At 43.6% G+C, this 18,401-nt stretch overlaps 1 protein-coding gene across 5 annotated transcripts in view; it reads right to left on the bottom strand.

The window, feature by feature from the left end:
• Window positions 1–18,401, bottom strand: part of PAG1 (phosphoprotein membrane anchor with glycosphingolipid microdomains 1) — a 141,468-nt gene that overhangs the window by 90,042 nt on the left and 33,025 nt on the right. For 2 of the 5 annotated variants that reach the window (XM_057532152.1, XM_057532154.1), the window contains exon 2: window positions 6,531–6,600. The exons of 1 other annotated variant lie outside the window; for it this stretch is intronic. The gene's annotated coding sequence lies outside the window, so the exon portion shown is untranslated. The remainder of the gene's footprint in view (window positions 1–6,530; window positions 6,601–18,401) is intronic. 2 more of the 5 variants (XM_057532153.1, XM_057532155.1) reach the window with 1 other exon arrangement.

Genomic DNA, 18,401 nt, shown 5'->3' with positions numbered 1-18,401 from the left:
AGTGACATAGCAAAATTAGGAGAAACTATGGTTGATCTCAGAAGTTCACCATTCAAAATTATCAAGTGGTAACTATTTGGATGTAGGGCCGTCTAGTTGTGACACAGGTCACATCAATGATGACCAGGGTTGATTTGGTGAGCCAACGGGGGCCTCTAAAGGAACCAAACACAGGGTCAAGGAACATTCTCCTTTCCTAATCAGCTTCCTAGAGCCGTGCATAATTAAATCATTTAAAAAGATAGAACAAAAAGGTAGTATTAAAGAATATAAAGCCAAGCATATGGGAGGAATGTTAAGAAGACTTTGAAGGATGCAGCTAAAGCTGTTTAGGAAACATAACAGATAACCTTAATATAATGGTTAGAGTCTAAACAGCCAAGTCCCCTTCAGACAGCCCCTCTGGTGTACCTCGCACGCCAGGCAACTCAGGTTTCTGCTGAAGCCGAAATCTCAGCCCACGGCTCCAAGAAGCCGCACTTAGAATCGTCTCATTTTTGCCAAGTAAGACATCCATTCATGAAATGAACAGCAGTGTTCCTGGGGCTTAATGGGAGACCCCTGAAACACTGACATGTCACCAGGTTGCTGCAATGTCTGCAACTGTGAGGAAAAGGGAGGCAAGTGCGACCAGCAGTGAACAGCTGCCTCGGGGAACGGTGCTTATCCTTCCCTTCTAGTTCCTACAGCCCTCCTCTGACGAGGCTCTCATCGCTGCTGCCCCGAGAGGGGAAACAGCTGCGACCCAAAGGGACAGTATCGTAGTGTCTCCTCCCAAACCTCTGGTGAGGGACTGGGGTCCCCAGGGAGCCACAGGTCTGGCCGGAACCCCCAGCTGCTCTCTGTAGCAGGTGCTGGAGATCCCAGACGCTAAACTCAAGGTGTGTCCTCGATGGCTTCGAAGTTTCTAAGGAAATTGTGAAACTGGTAGCTGGTAGAAATTGTGGCTCCTGGTAGCTGAGCTAATCGTCTGAAATCGTTTCTTTTCACAGAAAATCGTGGACCTTTAAAACTGGAAGAGGGACTTCCCTGGTGGCACAGACTCTGCGCTCCCAGTGCAGGGGGCCCGGGTTCGATTCCTGGTCAGGGAACTAGATCCCACATGCATGCCGCAACTAAGAGTTCGTGGCCCACGGCTGAGGAGCCCGAGTGCCGCAACTAACGAGCCCACCTGCCACAACTAAGACCTGGCGCAACCAAACAAATAAATAAACATTAAAAAAAAAAAAACTGGAAGAAACTTTGTTCTTCATGAAGAAATAATCCTCACTTCATCTGCCCCCTTTTTTGCTCTTTCATTTCCTCCTTCCCTCTTTTTTTTTTATATCAACTAGTTATTTTCAAAAGGAAAAAAAAAGACTCCTGATATACAGAAAACTATGGAAGTCAGGTGAATGCTTGCCAATTTCACACACCCTCACTCACCTTTATTTAAATGAAAAAATCAAAACGATATAAACAAAAACAGGAGTTTTTGTGAGTTCAGGAACCCATCTTGGGTCACACAGAAGCCAGGAGTAAATAATGAAACTTGTGTCTAGATCATCTGACTCCCCAACCAAATTCTACCTTGCTAAGATCATATAGCTAATAGAAAACTGATATTTAAAATTCCAGATGGTGACATTCTAGCCATTAGATGCATTTTTAACCACTAGAAAAATCAGTTATGGTTGGGGAAACTATCTGGGACATATTTTCTTTAAGTTAAAAAATTATAATAGTAATTTTCATATGTTAAGAACTTTTAAAAGAAAATAGAAAACACACACACATATATTGACAAAAAGTGAATACTTTTAGAATGTATATATTCTGCACCATGAGGCAAAATTACAGTGTTATGATCAACAGGGCCAGCATAGCTTTTGAGAGTAAGTTGACAGATTCGGTGTCAAGAAGGGATCATTGCTGAAGCTTGGTTCTATCCAGTCTGATGCTATACAATTGACCCTTGGACAACGTGGGCCAGGGCTACCAGCCCTCCATGCAGTCAAAAATCTGCGTATAATTTACAGTGGGCCCTCTGTAACCACGGTTGCTCCGTACCCACAGTTCTGCTTCCATGGATTCAACCAACCATGGATCAATTAGTACTATATATAGAATTTACTATTGGAAAAAACCATGTATAAGTGAACCTGCACAGTTCAAACCTGCGTTATTCAAGGGTCAACTGTACTTCATTTAGGTCCATTTGAAAGGTGGCCTAGAAAACAGAGGAATGAAACTTAACCACAGGTTGAAATTCTCCCTTTACATTTGGAAGCACAGCAAATGCACTTTCTCAAGCTTATGAAGTAACCCTCTAGCATCATTGATTTCTGAGTCTTACAAAAGCTCTTCGTATTATGCCTGCATCACAGATTTACACTGCCATAACTCCTGTCAGACATCATCTTGGCTTTATGAATAAATAAAACTATGCTCTAGGGAAACATTGATTTAAGAGGAAAAATCAATACCCATCTAGCATGTGATAGACCTCAGCTTTAAGGCTACTTATTCCCCCAAGTACAATATAATACTAAATGTAAAACCATACTTTTTGCTTCCTAAGTAAAAGGTGGGTGAAGGTATATGAAATTGGCAGGCGAATATTTGCCTTCCGCAGCCCTCAATATATCAGGATTCCCCTTTCCCTTACAAAGTAGTTAGCTGATACTTCCAAAAGAAAAGAGGAAGGGAAAGAGAAAAAAGAGATGGACAAACCAATGATGGCAAAATCTTGGTAATTTGTGAATTTACGTAGTGAGTATATGAGAACTCACTCTATTATTCATTCTCTCGTGTATGAAAAATTTTTCATAATAAGAATTTGAAAAGTATGTACGCTTGCTTGGAGGAAACTCTCTAAGGCTAATATCAACCAAGAAGCTGACAATGGTTCTTTTGGGATAATGGCCTCATAGGGAAGCTTTTTTTCTTCCTTGGGAGTTCTGTATTTTCCAGCGTACTGTAGTGAATATGTATATTGCTTTTATAATTCAGAAAATACACACAGTAAATGCATGGCAGGATAGCAAAAAAGAAAAATAAAGGATTAATTAGGTTGATTGCAAAGTATTTTGTTGACTACTGGCCTAGAGATAGCTAAGATATACACCGTTACACATATTTATATCAACTCTTTCTTACTGCTCTTGGACATTTTTTCAGGGCACAGGCAGATTGCTATTAAAATTGACTTAAAAAATAAAGCGAACAGCGTACGTGGAAATTAACCTCATCTTTGCGAGCCAAAGTTCATATGAGAGACAAAAGCTGGCTAAAGTCATCATTTCATCAGTTCTGCAATCACCTTACAACCTAAGTCTGTTTTCACAGTGGAGACAGATGTTAAAAGTTCTGACAGGCCTGCGGTAACCTTTGATGACAAAGCCACTCCAGAGAGCCAAGGCTTTTGCTTTCTTGCTCAGAATTGGTTGGAATTAAAAATGAATCCGATTATGTTTCCCTAGCTCTTCAAAATGCAGTTCATTGCTAATTGTGTTAACTGTGGCCTTGTTGCTTTGGATGAGGGCTCCTGTCCCAGCAGATGGTTATTGATGCTGTTCTCATTGCTTGTCTTTCTGATAGGTGGAAAGAACAACTCTGGAAATCTGAATCACCCTTTCAAGACACGGGCACATGAGAAGCCTGAAAATGGGTTGGGGTAATTTAAATTTTGAATCCCAAATTCAAACATCATACAAGTAACTACTATCATCACCCAAACTGATGAGGATATTGATAAATCTACTTCCTAGATGGAAATGATACACAGTTATAAGTTCCAAAAATATATAGCCACCATTTTAGTACTGACAGCAGTAGAAGAGGGAAAGGCCCTGTAAATTGGTTTTGGCAGCTCTTCCTTAATGCATGGATACTAAAAGCAAAATAGAAATGCAAAACATTATTGTTGAGAAAAATGCTTGTACTTAGGGAATAAGCACACCATGAGATTACTTTTTACAAATACCATCTTCCTTTTTATTACAGTGTCAGAGATCCACTCACTTAAAGAAATTAGAGCATCCACTGTGTGTTACTATGTGCAAGGCATCTATTAGATGTTGTAGATACAAAAATAATAAGATCTGAATCTTACCCTCAAGCTTAGTGTCCACAGGAGGGAGGGTCAGATGTATAAGTGGAAAGTTAAATATAGCATGATCAGAGATACAACTGAAGAACCGTGTGAGCCCAGTACACATGGGGGAATCAGGGAGGGTTTCTCAGAGGAGATGGAAATTGAGGTGGACCTTGAAGGATGTACTGGAATATATCAAGAAAAATTGAGCAAGGGCATTCTCGGAAGTCAGAACAGCACGTGCAGAGGCATGGGTGCCTGAAAAAACACGATGTGTTAGAACATTCCAAGAAATTCAGTCCTAATGAAGCATAAATGGCGAAGCAGGGGAAGGGAGGCAGTGCACTGGAGGGGCGCACAGGGCTGATCGTGGAGGTCCACAGCAAAGTGTTTGGGACTATTCTCAAGGTTACAAGGGCCCATAGAAGTCACTGAGTGGGAAATCACATTATAAACTGGGGAGCAGGGTACCTAGAGTGGAGACAGTCTGTTGGAAGAGAGCTATACTAGTTAGCTCCCGCAACAGACTGGCACAGAGCTGATAAGGACCAGAACTAAGGTAGTGACATGGGAGACAGAGGAGAGGAAGATGGGAAAGATATTTACAATTAACATCTGTGACAGCTGGCAATTAATATTTGACCTCACCAAGCGCCAGTCACTGTTTGGGGAATTTCCTACGTTATCTTAAATCCAGAATCCAGTGTGAACTGAATGCAAAGGGTGAAGCAATGTCAGGATGGAGATTTCTGGCTTGAGTTACGATGTCAACAGTGGATGTCTTTAATTAAAATATTGATTCCAGGAGAAGGAATCAGTTGTGAGTAGAAGACAAGAGAGGGGGCTGGGGAAGAAGGTTTCACTGAAAACAGATTAATTTTGAGAGCTGCTTGGGGTATACAAATTAAGATAACTGAATGCTGGGGTCAGGGATTTGGCAGAGAGCAGACTGCAAATCCCAGGTGAAATTTCTTTTTAAAGGCAGAAAAAGATCCTCATAGTAAGATTGAAGCAATCTGCCACATACAAAAAAAGCACATAATGCAATGCTTTCTAGAAACTTGAGAAGACTGTGTGATTCCACTACAGAAACATCTGAGCCCTATTCTGAAATACTGGGTTGGCCCAAAAGTTCGTTCGGGTTTTCCCATAATTTTCCGGAAGATGGTACAGAAAACCCGAACGAAATTTTGGGCCAAGCCAATATATAGATTCTTGAGTTAAATCTTAATGCCCCTTAACTAGAAAATGCTCTATGTTTCAGGCCCACAAATAAAATGTGTAAGGCGAGCAGCTCCCATGGAAATGGAAGTCCATTAGAGAAAACAATGTTTAATCCCTGAGATTCGACAAGAATTGAGATTCTTGTCACATGATGGGAGATCAGAGGAAGGCATTTTTGGAGCGTGGATAATCAAAGCTCTTAATGCACTGGCTCTTAAGTTGAAGTTAACTAACAAAAAGCAGGCTGTTTTCTAGGATCTGCGGTTATATTTAGAAAGACCTCTGAGGGGAACCCAAATGACCCTGAAATAGCTCCTTGCTCTCCTAAGAGGAAAGGCTTTCTCTGGCAAGAGAAAGAATTCTCAACAAGTTAAAGGAAAGATTTGATTGAAAGACAGTGGCCTATTTTACAAGATTCCTTCTGTGAAGAGATTAGGGACATTCAGGCCAGATGTACTCCTTCCTTTCCGGCCCATAAGAGAAACTGGATAATGATGTATAAGGGATAGCGGTCAGTCAGGTCACAGTGCTTGAGGTTGGCAAATCTTTTAAATGGGTGGGCACAGCACTTCAAATTGTCCAGGATTAATTAGAAAAATGGATAACCATGTAGCAAATTAATTGCTAACGTCAAATAAAGAATGTCTTTGTGTTAATTTGTCATTTGTTTAGGTTCGCTGATTTTTTTTTCTGGCTTCGGCTCTGTTCAAAGATGACCTAAAGTCATTAAAGAATTTTTATATAACTTTATTATCAGCACTAAACGAGATTACTAATACCACTAATAACAATAACGGTAGAATGCAGCCTCATATATTTTTTGGTGGTGGAGGCGGTGACGGTGAACGCTGTTTGGAACTAGAAACCCATCACGCTATCCAATTAGTCTCCATTTCGAAGATGAGGAAAGAGCTTGAGGGAGGGTAGGCATTTTGCCTAACTTCACATAGGCATTACAAGGTAGAGGCAGGCTCACCGCCCGTCACTGACCAAAGGGAAACACCATCTTGTAGGAAGCGTGGCCAGTGGCATCTCGGTGGCTATGGCAGAAGCCCCATGGTGCTAAATTCAAAACTGGATTAGCTAATACCCTTGAGATTTTTCAGCTTTAAAGCTGTGTGTCCGCAGTCCCACAGCTCAGAGTCACCAGATATACCCTTGATGCCTGTAGAAAGTTAAACTGAAAGCAAGCATGGATGGACAATGTAGAATAAACCAGATAACTGAATACCTTGCAATCACTCTCTCCCAGCTCTGAAGCTGCACTCACCGGCTGAAACAAGAGAATGACCTCGTGCTTTCTGGAAAGGAAACACAAGAGGAAACAATTTCACAACTCTGAACTGGATTAAAACTGCAGTAACCGAGGGTAAAATGATGATCTTTTAAATTACTTATAAAAGTTCTGAGCAATAAAGAAACTGAGAAATAACTATTTAATTAACCTTTAGTACGATAAAAAATAATGTTGAAAAACAAAAGTTAAAACTTGCTCTTCCAATATCCACAGACCTATATATTATTGCAAATTTTTTATCGGTAGGAAAGTAAAAATGATGGCATTAATCACATGTGCTCTCAGTGATTAATAATTATGCCCATGCTTTGTTTTTTACTCATTGCTTCATTCCACCTCTTCTCACAGACACTGACAGTAACTATGGGTTAGCACCACACACCACAAACATGGACTCTTCCTGTATGCGAGGTACTTACAGATCAAAACAAAAACAAAAATGGTTGCATGCCTTAAGAAGATGACAGCCTTATCAGAACAAAGATGGCTGGAACAAAATTGCACAGAATTGTTTGATACTTGTTATAATAGATTTTGTCATATTACTGTATGTCTTCATCTTGAAACATGCTATATTTTTGTTAGCATGGTTTCCTACGGTTAAGATAAAACTATATCACTTACAAAGATCACTTCCTCCAAGAGGATGTGTGATTCAAGTTTGAGGAATGTAACCTCAGATCGAACATTCTGTTTTTGTAGACTGTAGAATCTAAGAAGTCATCTTAAAGTATCCTAAGTGGAAGTAAAAAGCATTGGGAGTGAAAGAATGACCCAACAACTAGACTGAATATTCTCAGAAAAAATATCCACTGAGGTAAACCAATGCAAATTTTTTCCTTTTTGGTAAGAGTTTAAAAGAGAAAAGAAAGAGCTATTTCTTAGAAAGAAATGAAATGCAAAGCAATCCTAGAAAGATCAAAGGGAAATAGTAAGTTGACAACAAGCAAGGTGGTGGTCCCTCCATGACCTGCCATGTCAGACTCTCCAGAGGCCAGTAAGACAAGAGCTCCCCAGCCCCCAACCCATCTCATGGGGCCCCTGACCACATTGTCTTCTTAGTGCCTCCTGGCTGGGAGCTGCAAGAGAAACGTGCAGTAGAAGGTGAGGGAGAGTTACACATCAGGTTAGGAGGAAAAGGGTAAAGATCACATTTGCCAAGAGTCCTCTTTCAACGAAGAAAGGCAATGGAAATTCTCTCCTCTTTGCCCTTTTGTGGGAATTCCCCGTTCTGAACTACTAAGCATGACAGCTCAGGAACACTGTGAGTTCTGGAAGGTTTCCACACCAGCCTGAAAACCCATTGTTTATGAAGTGGGGACAATGCATTTCAAGCTCTAAACGACTGCAACTGAAACAAGTGTTTGGGAAAACTACCTGTTCCAAAGTGGAGAAATAACTATTTTGAGATAAATACTTGCTGATAAACCTCTGTGCTATACAAAAGCAAGATGAAGAGGCCCAGTTCAGGAAACCAAGTTACCAATACATATGATACAGAGAGACACAAGTAATAGTAAAAGTATGTACAGGCTGTGGATAGTGTACAGAAAAGAGCATGAGGGCCCATACGTACAGCTCTCCACAGCTCTTGGGATAAAACTCAAGCCACTTGGCGTGGTTTGACGAGCTCCCACCCTGGTGTCTGCCAGCCCGCCAGAGTCATGTCTCATCCTCCTCCCCTCCCATCCGGAGCTGGACTTCTCCATGCCTCTGCCACATTGTTTGTTTTGTTTTTTAAGAGGCTAAACTACTAACATAGAAATGAGTATCTAATAAAGCACTTGTTTGTAAGTTGGAAACCATCCATAGTGTGCTTCTACCATAGATGGGTCCACAAACTTCCCCCAACCTGGGTCCTCAGCCTGTCACATCCTTCTCAATCTTCTTTTACTTAGAGTCCAGTGAAGAAGCAAACTGTAAACACCAGTGTAAAGTACAGATCGCTGGCATCTGGGGCTGTAGAGCTCTTTGTTTTGAGGAGTTAGCGTTCCTCCACTCTGTGATTGTGATAATCAAAAATGTCTCCAGACTTTGACAAATGTCCCATGAAGGGCAAAATCATTCCCCAGTTGAGAATCACTGGTCTTAAATAAATGATGACTTATTAAAACATAATAATATTTATATCCTAACTTCCACATTATGCAGAAACAAGTTTGGATGGGGACCATCAGAAACAGCACAGATAGGGGAGGAGAGAGGGAGGAAAGCACATGTATTAAGCACCTGCTGTATTCTTGGCTTTGTGTGGCGTTAGTCATCTTTTTTTTTTTTAATTTTTATTTATTTGTTTTTGGCTGCTTTGGGTCTTCGTTGCTGCGCGTGGGCTTTCTCTAGTTGCGGTGAGCGGGGGCTACTCTTTGTTGCGGTGTGCAGGCTTCTCACTTCAGTGGCTTCTTGTTGCGGAGCATGGGCTCTAGGTGCCCGGGCTTCAGTAGTTGTGGCTCATGGGCCCTAGAGCGCAGGCTCAGTAGTTGTGGCGCACGGGCTTAGTTGCTCCGCGGCATGTGGGATCTTCCCAGACCACGGATCGAACCCATGTCCCCTGCATTGGCAGACGGATTCTTAACCACTGCGCCACCAGGGAAGCCCTAGTCATCTTATTTAATACTCACAGAACACCCTGTGCTTTCTCTTCCTAAATCAGAGCTTGCTTAAAACCCTGTGAGGCAATGATTTATGCTGACGATGTTATTAAAAGCAAAACTTTTCAGAATAAAATAAAAATACTTCTAGAACTTTACATAGACATTGAGATGCTTTCCTTTCACTTTCAGTGGACCGACCGCCTAACTTCCCAACCTCGGGAATGAGAAGCACTATTCATTCTTAAGGTGGTACCTCCATTTGAGAGTTCATAGGCTATTTCTTCTACCAACCGAAAGCCATGTGGTTGTCCATGAGTGTAGACCCAAACGGAGTCACATGCGTGGTCAAAATAGCACCTTTCCTAAACTCCCAGGGAAGCAGGCATTTGGCCTGAGGAATTGTTGTTAAGTGCTAACAGGTTACAGCTCTTTGTCCATGTCCCACATGAAGATAACAAGCACCGAAGAAGCCCAGAGCAGGTGGGTGGGTTAAATCCTGACTTAACTACTGACCTCCCTGAGAGCAATTAAAGAGGGAAGGAAGGGACAGGAATTCCGGGACAGAATTTGGTGTTAGTCATTTTCCCTCCTGATCCCCCAAGGGCCTGACAGGCTCAATGATTTCTATTACATTCAGCACAGCCAGGTCCAAAAGGATCCCAAAACAGGTAGCTGTGTCAATTCAAATGGACCAGCGTGGCTTTATGAATACATATGTTGGTATGTAGTTTTTACTAATTGGCTTTTTCTGATTCTGTTCTAATTTCATCACATCTTCCATTCCAATATCTGTTCAAATATTTTATTTAAGGGGAGTCTTCATGTGCTGGCCACTATTCTAGGTGGTGTTTCAATACTGACAGAGACACACAATTCCCAGTCCTCTGATGCTTTCTGGTGCAGGTGGGAGACAAACCAGCCATCTGGCAAAACAGTTATAATAATCACTGAAGAAAACAACTGAAGCCAGTTTGGGGCTGGGTACTGCCCTGGGGTAGGCACTACTTTAAGCAGGGAGTTGGGAAAGACCTCAGGGGGTAAAATACGGTTGAGCAGAGCCCTGAAGGTGGTGGGGCTGGGTGGGGAGGTGGGAGGGGCCGGGAGGGGAGATGGGAGGGTCCGGGAGGGGAGGTGGGAGGGGCAGGTGAGGTTTGGGGGGCTACCGTAAGCTGCCAAATGTGGACATAGGCACCCCTTGGAGAGTGGTGGGAAGGCAAGTCAGAGAGGGGCTGGTCACCCCGGGTCCCCATGTGACCATCTGGGCTCCCTCGAACCTTGATCTTAAGCCGCAGCTGACCGGGGCCCCTCCCCTGGCCTCTCCACCCAGGGGGCGCCAGAGGAAGAGGGAGGGGCTGGACAGGCGCCTGTCAGCCGTCGTGAGGGTCCAGTGCTCCCGTGGCCGCTGCAGGGAAGGCCCAGGCCGTGGGCCCACACACAGACAATGTAAATCCAGTAGAAGAAACGGGAGAAAGTTCTTTTCTAAGTCATGATGCGAACAAGAAACGTGGAAGCAAAGTTATTAGCGGAGATTCAGGGTGGGGAAGGAGGTAGTGGAGGTTTGATAGGAGAGCAAGGAGGAGGAAGTCCTTCAGGAGAGGGAAAGAGTAAATGGACAAGGAGGCAGCCGCCTGAGGGGCCCACGGAGATGAAAGTGAGACCTACGAGCTCAGCGGTGTATGTTCCTTCAGCCGCAGCACAGCACAGCTGAAGACATGGGGGGGGGGGGCGGGTAGAGCGATGAGTTATGCCCGTGAGTATAACAAGGAAAGAGAGAAAGAAGCAAAGAACCTGAAGGTGTGTGCAAAGGAGTGTTACAAAGAGAGATCATGGGATCTAAGCTGAGTAACTGGGAAAGGAGAAGCGGAGGGAGTGACAGATGATGGAAATTAGCAGGATCAATGGATTGAAGGTGCTGGTGAAGTGCAAGAATGGCTGGAGTTGGGACTTCCCTGGTGGCGCAGTGGTTAAGAATCCGCCCGCCAATGCAGGGGACACGGGTTCGAGCCCCGGTCCGGGAAGATCCCACGTGCCGCGGAGCAGCTAAGCCCGGGCTCCACAGCTACTGAGCCTGCGCTCTACAGCCCGCGAGCCACAACTACTGAAGCCCGTGTGCCACAACTACTGAAACCCGCACGCCTAGATCCCCTGCTCCGCAACAAGAGAAGCCACCGCAATGAGGAGCCCGCGCACCGCAGCGAAGAGTAGCCCCCGCTCGCTGCAGCTAGAGAAAAGCCCGCGCGCAGCAACGGAGACCCAACGCAGCCAAAAATAAATAAATAAATACATAAAATTAAAAAAAAAAAAAAAAAAAGAATGGCTGGAGTTAAGGTACAGGGGAGGGTTGAATAGAAAGAGGTGGTGACCAGAGAATGGGGTACTTGGAGAGGGAGTGGGTTAAACCCTTTGCCACTGTAAGTGTCGTCCCCGGCCCAGCAGTATCAGCAACACCTGGGGACCTGCGTGAAACGCAGATTCTCAGACCTATTGAATCAGAGTCTACATTGTAACAGGTGACCCATGTGCACACTAAATTTGGGGAAGAACTGGCTTCCGTTTGAGCCACACTGGCTCAACCTCCACTTGCCCAGAAGCCACAGGCACTCTATAAAAAGGTGTTATTGAACAGGTTTCTGAGGTTAGGGACTTCCCTGGGGCTCTGCTTCCCATCCTCCACTTTAAACGGCTCATTTTGGCTTCCTGGGTTTCCATTCAGCTGCCTCCTGCTCTCGCTCAGTCCTGCCTTGCAGCCTTACAATATACAGTTGGCAGTCTTTGGATTCCATTTACCGATGGGGCCCCTTCGAGCGCCTCGCCCACATTCCCACCCTGCCTGTAGCGAATGGCCTCCCCCTCACTTCTTGAGACCAAGTTCCAGATACCCTGCCCCCTCTGCTCTCATTTGCCTTTGAGGGGGCAACCAGATTACTCAGTGCCCTCGATCTGACCTGCATAGTTCCCTGTGCCCACAGAGATCTATAACTAGGCACTAATGCAAAATATATAGTATTGCCATTGTAGCTTTTTAAAGGTTTAGCTTCCTGCTCTAGTAATTACTCAGGGTTTTATGTCTTCTTTAATATGAGAAGACTGCCTTCCCTCTTTACAGTTAATTTTACAAAACAAGGGAAACAGCAGCTGTATATGACATTACAGAATGAAAGATGAAGTTGAGCCTAATTAATGCAGGCTTTGCTTTAATAACAGCTTTATTCCTAATAAACAGAGTGTGACATTTTCATTAACCTAGATACAAACTCCCACACAAATACTCACTCATGAAATAATATGAAAATACTGAATTTAGAAACTTCTGCGCTTCTCTTTCAAGACCCAAATGATTTTAGATGCTGTCACTTGTCATAGTTTTATTATGACTACTAAAAATTACTAGTTAAAAGTCATACTATTTGCAGGCCCCATGCTACACATTCCATACATCCTCATCTCAAGGGATGCTTGTGGGACTTCTATGGGATATCTGTACTATTGTTATGCTTGTTCTACAGGTGGGGAAACGGAGGCTTGGAAAGGTTAAGGGACACAGCCAGTGAGTGACGGAGCCAAGTTTCAAACTCAAGGGTACCTGACTCCAAAGCAACACCTCACTCACATCATTTTGGATAACACATAGCTGTCACCTAAGAGTGTGGCCAGATATAGTTTCTTTGCACCTCTGCATCCCTAAGCATATACATAGTCACTATTAAGTATTATATTAGTCGAATCAAGAAACTATAAACCAGTGGTCTCTAATCCCATTATTGCTAAATATTTGACACAGACATCCTTGGTTAGATGTGACCATTTTCCAGCTGTGTGATAATTCTTTCAGCTGTTTCTCAGCTAGAAGAAATCAATGAAGAGAGTCAATCTGGCATCACTCTGCTAAACTGTGATGTTATAAGAAACCTGCTTATCACCGTGGGGAGCTGAATGCAATCTCCAATGGGTGGGTGGCCCACCAGGAACAGAATTTGTTCTGCTGTCAGGAGAAAATGCTGGCAATGGCCACTTGTCAGATCGCTTCCTCCACCAAGGCAGCTGAGACCTCGGGTGAGTTTAGCAAGCGTACAGAAGAAATGGAATGGAGTCCAGACCTTCCTATGTGAGTTAATTACCATGAGACTTTGGACACACTATCTTCCTTCCCTGTATCACTTAACCTTATCCACGATTCAGGGATAACAATGTCTGGCCCTGCCTCCTCTGCTTCCCAAGGACAGTGTTAAGATGACATGACGGGCTCAAGACCCTTGGGTAGAAAGAGCTGAGGTTAATGAACCTGTGTCCACACACTCAGTGCTGAGCAACACAAAATCAGGCCAAGACACATGCACATGGTAATCAGGGTTAGGCATGTGGGGTTCATAAAATATTTCTTTTGACATTAGTAAAGCCAAAATAAACAAAACAACAATAACAACAAAAGAAGCCTCAGAAACGGACCCTCCCCTTCTCCAGTCCCCATCTGTAAAACAGAAACAGAAACTCCTTGTCTTTAAGTAAAAATTACAGGGCAACCTTTTTAGTTTCCCAGATTTTAAAAAGCAACAAAAGCTTTAAGAAAATAAATATCCTAAGGCCCAGGCTACCTAACCTTTTTATTTTAATATGTTTTATATATGGATGACTATTTATCACTCCAGATTTATTACTGCCTCAATATTTATTACTGTCTCTATGCATATTTCTCCAGCTGTCTTAGGCTGTCAAGTCTGATAAGGCAGGGGCCAAACTGAGTTGGTTCTTTTTGTAAAGCATGTGAAATTGTCATGCATAATTAGGCACTTAAAGGATTTTTGATGAAGCTGATTATGAAGAATGCGAACAGTTGGTACCGCAGTAGGCATGTTTCCTGAAACCTTCCTGTCTTTCTGCAATGTCAGAAGATCACACGCTCACAGACGTGCAGAGCTCACGGAAGCCTGGGCTGAGAGATCATGCAGAGCGAGCTGAACACCGTGTGGTCTGTGGCCAAGCAGCGGCCATAGCAGGAGCAGCGCCCGGAAGCTCGTCCGAAAGGCAAACCTCGGGCCCCACCCCAGACCTAGTAAATCAGAAGGTGAAACTTCACAGGAGGCCCCGGCACTCTGCATGCACATTCACATCTGAGAAGCAGGGGCTAGAGAACCATCTAGTTCAACGGCTTCCTTTTACAGACGAGGAAAGGCTGAGGGATGTTTCTGCAGTTACAGAGCAAGGGCTTGTACCTTCCGACCCCTCTTGCTCCTTCAGGACTCTTCCTCTTTAAATTACTTTTCTGTGGCTCTACAGCTTGCCGAGAACATTGCTTGTTTTTGTTTGCCACCGAGTCCTTTAATGTTTCAACATTTTGAATACACTCAGAGATGCTGGAAACAGAAATCAAGAAAAACATCTTTACAGTCGTGGGCTTCCTCGCTACACGCTGCCCACATCATGATGGTGTGTGGAACTGGCGACCACGCTTCTTGGTCGAGATCTGGATCCCACATTTGTGGTACCTTTCAGGTCCAGTGATGCAGCCCAGGCCGCCATTCACCTTCGACCTCTGGTCCCTACTTCATTAACGGCTCCTAAGTCCTGGCTGACACATGGCTCTGCCTTGGAGTTCTGGAGTCCAACCAAATGAATATTATTCAAACCCTCAAGGATATGCATTCCAAGAAAAGCAAAACAAAGCCAGAACCATCTGAAAACTTGTAAAAACTGTGAGTTGCTCTTGATCTGCTGGTCTGTCACTGCATCTTTTAAACCAGTTCCCTCCACAACTTCTCTACCCAGCTGTATTTCATCCTTCCTATATCAGATTAGGAGCCATTCATTTCTATGTAGGAGAATTTTACTATGAGTTTTCCCTCTGGAATCCAGCCACAAAAAGTAGTTAGTGAAGAATATTCAATAATATTTAAATCCCATCCCTTCTGGACCACTAATATTTTCCAAAAGGCTAAAAAAAGGACTGACGTGCACTTTCATCAGATCTGTATGTGGCAAGCATCTGTCTTGACTCACATTTGAATACCAACTGGCACCCTCCCAACATATGGTGACTTTTCTGGAAAAAATATTAATTTCTCCAGGTATTAAAAAGATTGGCTGTACTTTTTTCCACAAATCTAAGTTCTTTTCTACACATTTAGAAATCAGAAAAGAATACATTGGGTATAAAAGAAAAGCACTTCATTGAAGAAGGCATGTTATAAAAACACAAAAGATTAATTGAATCAGAATTCAAAGTTTGGAGTTAAGGTGTGGAGAGAATGTGAACATTTTGCTGAAAGCAAAACATTTAGATTAGCTGGAGACCAGGACAGACTGACTTTGTTATGGGTAGCACTTCCTAAATAAACCTTGAGAGGGAGTGCCAGTCAAAAAGAGCCAGAAGGACACAGGCCTATCTTGGAAGCATCTTCCTCTCTCTCAAGGCAACATCCTTCATAAGAGAACATCATTCTGTCATTTGGGGTACAAAGTGCCCCAGAAAATACCAGTTAAGATGAAGGAAAAAAAGTACAAAGAGAAGATACTGCTGACGCTCACATCCCAGGAAGTCTATCCTGAACTGGTTGAGGTGACTGGTTTGAGGAAACCTTCACCGCATCTTTGGGGAGGTGTTAAGACAGTATATTAAGCACTCAGAACAGGGCCTAGCATATATTAAGTGGAATATAAAATCAATCAGCATTGGACTCTTATTCCCAAATTCTCCCCAAAATAGCAACTGAGTGAAACTATGTAACTGCTGCCCTTTAGACGAGGCATGTGCTCCCTGTTTGCCGCAGTCCTTACCACTCCCTGTTGTCTCCCAGGTACTGCATCCAAGCACCAGCTGCTTTTGATCATTGCCTGGCACTGTTGTTCTTAAAGTAGATTAAGAGGAAAGGGATGTAGTTTTACCCATCTCTTTACCAAATCGCTGACCTCCTGAGAGGGCTTTGAGATCCTCTGGCTCACTCATTTCTGGTACCCACCTGAGTTTCTTGCCCTGGCTAATGCTATTACCTGGATAAAGCTGCTACCTCTGCTGGGAACATGCTCCCCCCCACCCCCGCCTTCCCATCTGCCCAATTAGAATTCACTTTTTAAGGCTTATGCAGTCTTTCTGACCTAGTCAGTTGGAATCTTCTGCTTAATTGTTGTGTACTAAAATTTAGAACTAGTTCTGTGGACTCCAGAACATTTTAGGCCAATGGTTGAATCTTCTGATCTTCCCCCTAACAGTTTTAAGGCCTTCTATTGCTCACAACATCCAGCTACAGCTTCTCCAACTCCTTTCTATTGGAGCCCTAATTACTTCCATGCTACACACACATGCAAACCTCAGCACGGAACTACAGTGTGAGTGTGCATGTCGGGGGGTGGGTAACTCTGGGAGCGAGGCAGGGAGGAAGGGGGCACTAAAAAGGACAGAGAAGGCGTTCCTGTGCCTTCCGCATTTGGCACTCCCATCCCCGCAGGACCTGGAAAGAAACGAAGTAGTAAGGGAGCCCAGAAGAGATGAAGGAAACAAAGTTGCTTCATTTTCTTCTGGGACTTCTGCAACTTACCTCCCTGGCTTCTGCTCTGCAACCCAGTGGGGAAGTCAGGTCTATATGACAAGGTGGGATCAAGAGTGAAGGGGAGGAGGAGGCAAGAGGCAGGAGAAAGAAACATCCCCACTTTCACTCCTTGTGACTTCCTAACCCGCTCTCCGTAATCCCCCACTTCAGAGAGAAAGTCTGCAGCTGCTGAAAGAATAGGAAAGAGAGAAGATATTGGAGAATAAAGGGCAGTTGAAGCTCACATCACCCTTCCCCACCATCTCAAAAGCCTTTCAACCTCCTTCACTCCTATGCCCGCTTCTTAGTCCCAAATGTCTCCATGGCAACATGAATGCCTCTTCCCACAATTCACTCTGCTCCTTCCCCTCAATCCCTAAGTCCACTCAAAGGAGCCATACCGGGGGCTAGAAGAGAAGCTCCTTGAAGACAGGACTCCCCCTTTGTTCAACTGGTGATAACCATGTCTACTACTGTCTGGCCCACAGGAATCAAGCCCAATGAATGGAACTGGATTAATGAAAACTCCTGAACTCAGTAACAGTTTTCCTTATAGGATCATTGTTATAAAAGTACTCAGCAAACCTCTTGACACAAAGAAGGAGAAAAAATACAGGAAGTGTCTGCTAGTTTAGTTCTTTCAATGCCAGCGTTTCTGGGTTCGAATTATGCACTCAGTTGCATGTTATTTCTCATGCACTTGTTTCTTGAGATAAGATGACAAATTTTTTTTAATTAATTAATTAATTAATTAATTTTTGGCTATGTTGGGTCTTCGTTTCTGTGTGAGGGCTTTCTCTAGTTGCGGCAAGCGGGGGCCACTCTTCATCGCGGTGCGCGGGCCTCTCACTATCGCGACCTCTCTTGTTGCGGAGCACAGGCTCAGTAGTTGTGGCTCACGGGCCCAGCTGCTCCGCGGCATGTGGGATCTTCCCAGACCAGGGCTCAAACCCGTGTCCCCTGCATTAGCAGGCAGATTCTCAACCACTGCGCCACCAGGGAAGCCCAAGGGGACAAATTTTTAGTCTTTTTAATAAAATCAACTGCAAAAAGATTTAAATCTATTACTTTAAAAGTAATACTTTTAAAGATACTTTAAAAACAAATATCTTGAAAAAAATTGAAGACAATTAATTCCAATGGAATATGAAGGTTTTTCTTCTCTAGTCCTTCAGAAAGTGGAGATAAGAACTAAGGCCTTTTCCAACAGGGCCGAAGATCTCCCTAACATTTTATGTCATGAATGAACATAGTTTGGAAATGAGAAGATATCTGAGTTTAGTGCAAAGACTAAGCCTACAAAAACATCTAAGGCTGGAAATAGATTCTCCGAAGAGACGTCTGAAAACACACATTGATAAGTGTCCCAAAAGCATGTGGAGCTTTGAGTTGCCATTCTTTATCCTTGCTTATTTTATCTAAGTTACTTCGCAGGCTCCTGACTCATTACATTAAAAGACAGGCTGTTTCAGATGACCTTGTAAGTACAGAATAATCAGAGCAATTGACAAAGAAGGGAAAAAAAATGTACAGTGCAGAGATGTTGCTATTTATGAAAGGAAACATTGACTGTTTGGTGCAGGAGAGAGCAAGCCTGTCTTCTGGCTCTGGAAACCTTTCCTCCTATAACAGAAACACTGACAGCGGGCTGACAGCATACACCAGGCGCTGTTCTATGCACTTTTCATGTGACA

The sequence above is a fragment of the Balaenoptera acutorostrata genome, chromosome 17 (genome assembly GCF_949987535.1).
Source record: "Balaenoptera acutorostrata chromosome 17, mBalAcu1.1, whole genome shotgun sequence".
In the NCBI taxonomy this organism is placed as follows: Eukaryota; Metazoa; Chordata; class Mammalia; order Artiodactyla; family Balaenopteridae; genus Balaenoptera; species Balaenoptera acutorostrata.
This window is presented reverse-complemented; position numbering and strand designations above follow the sequence as displayed.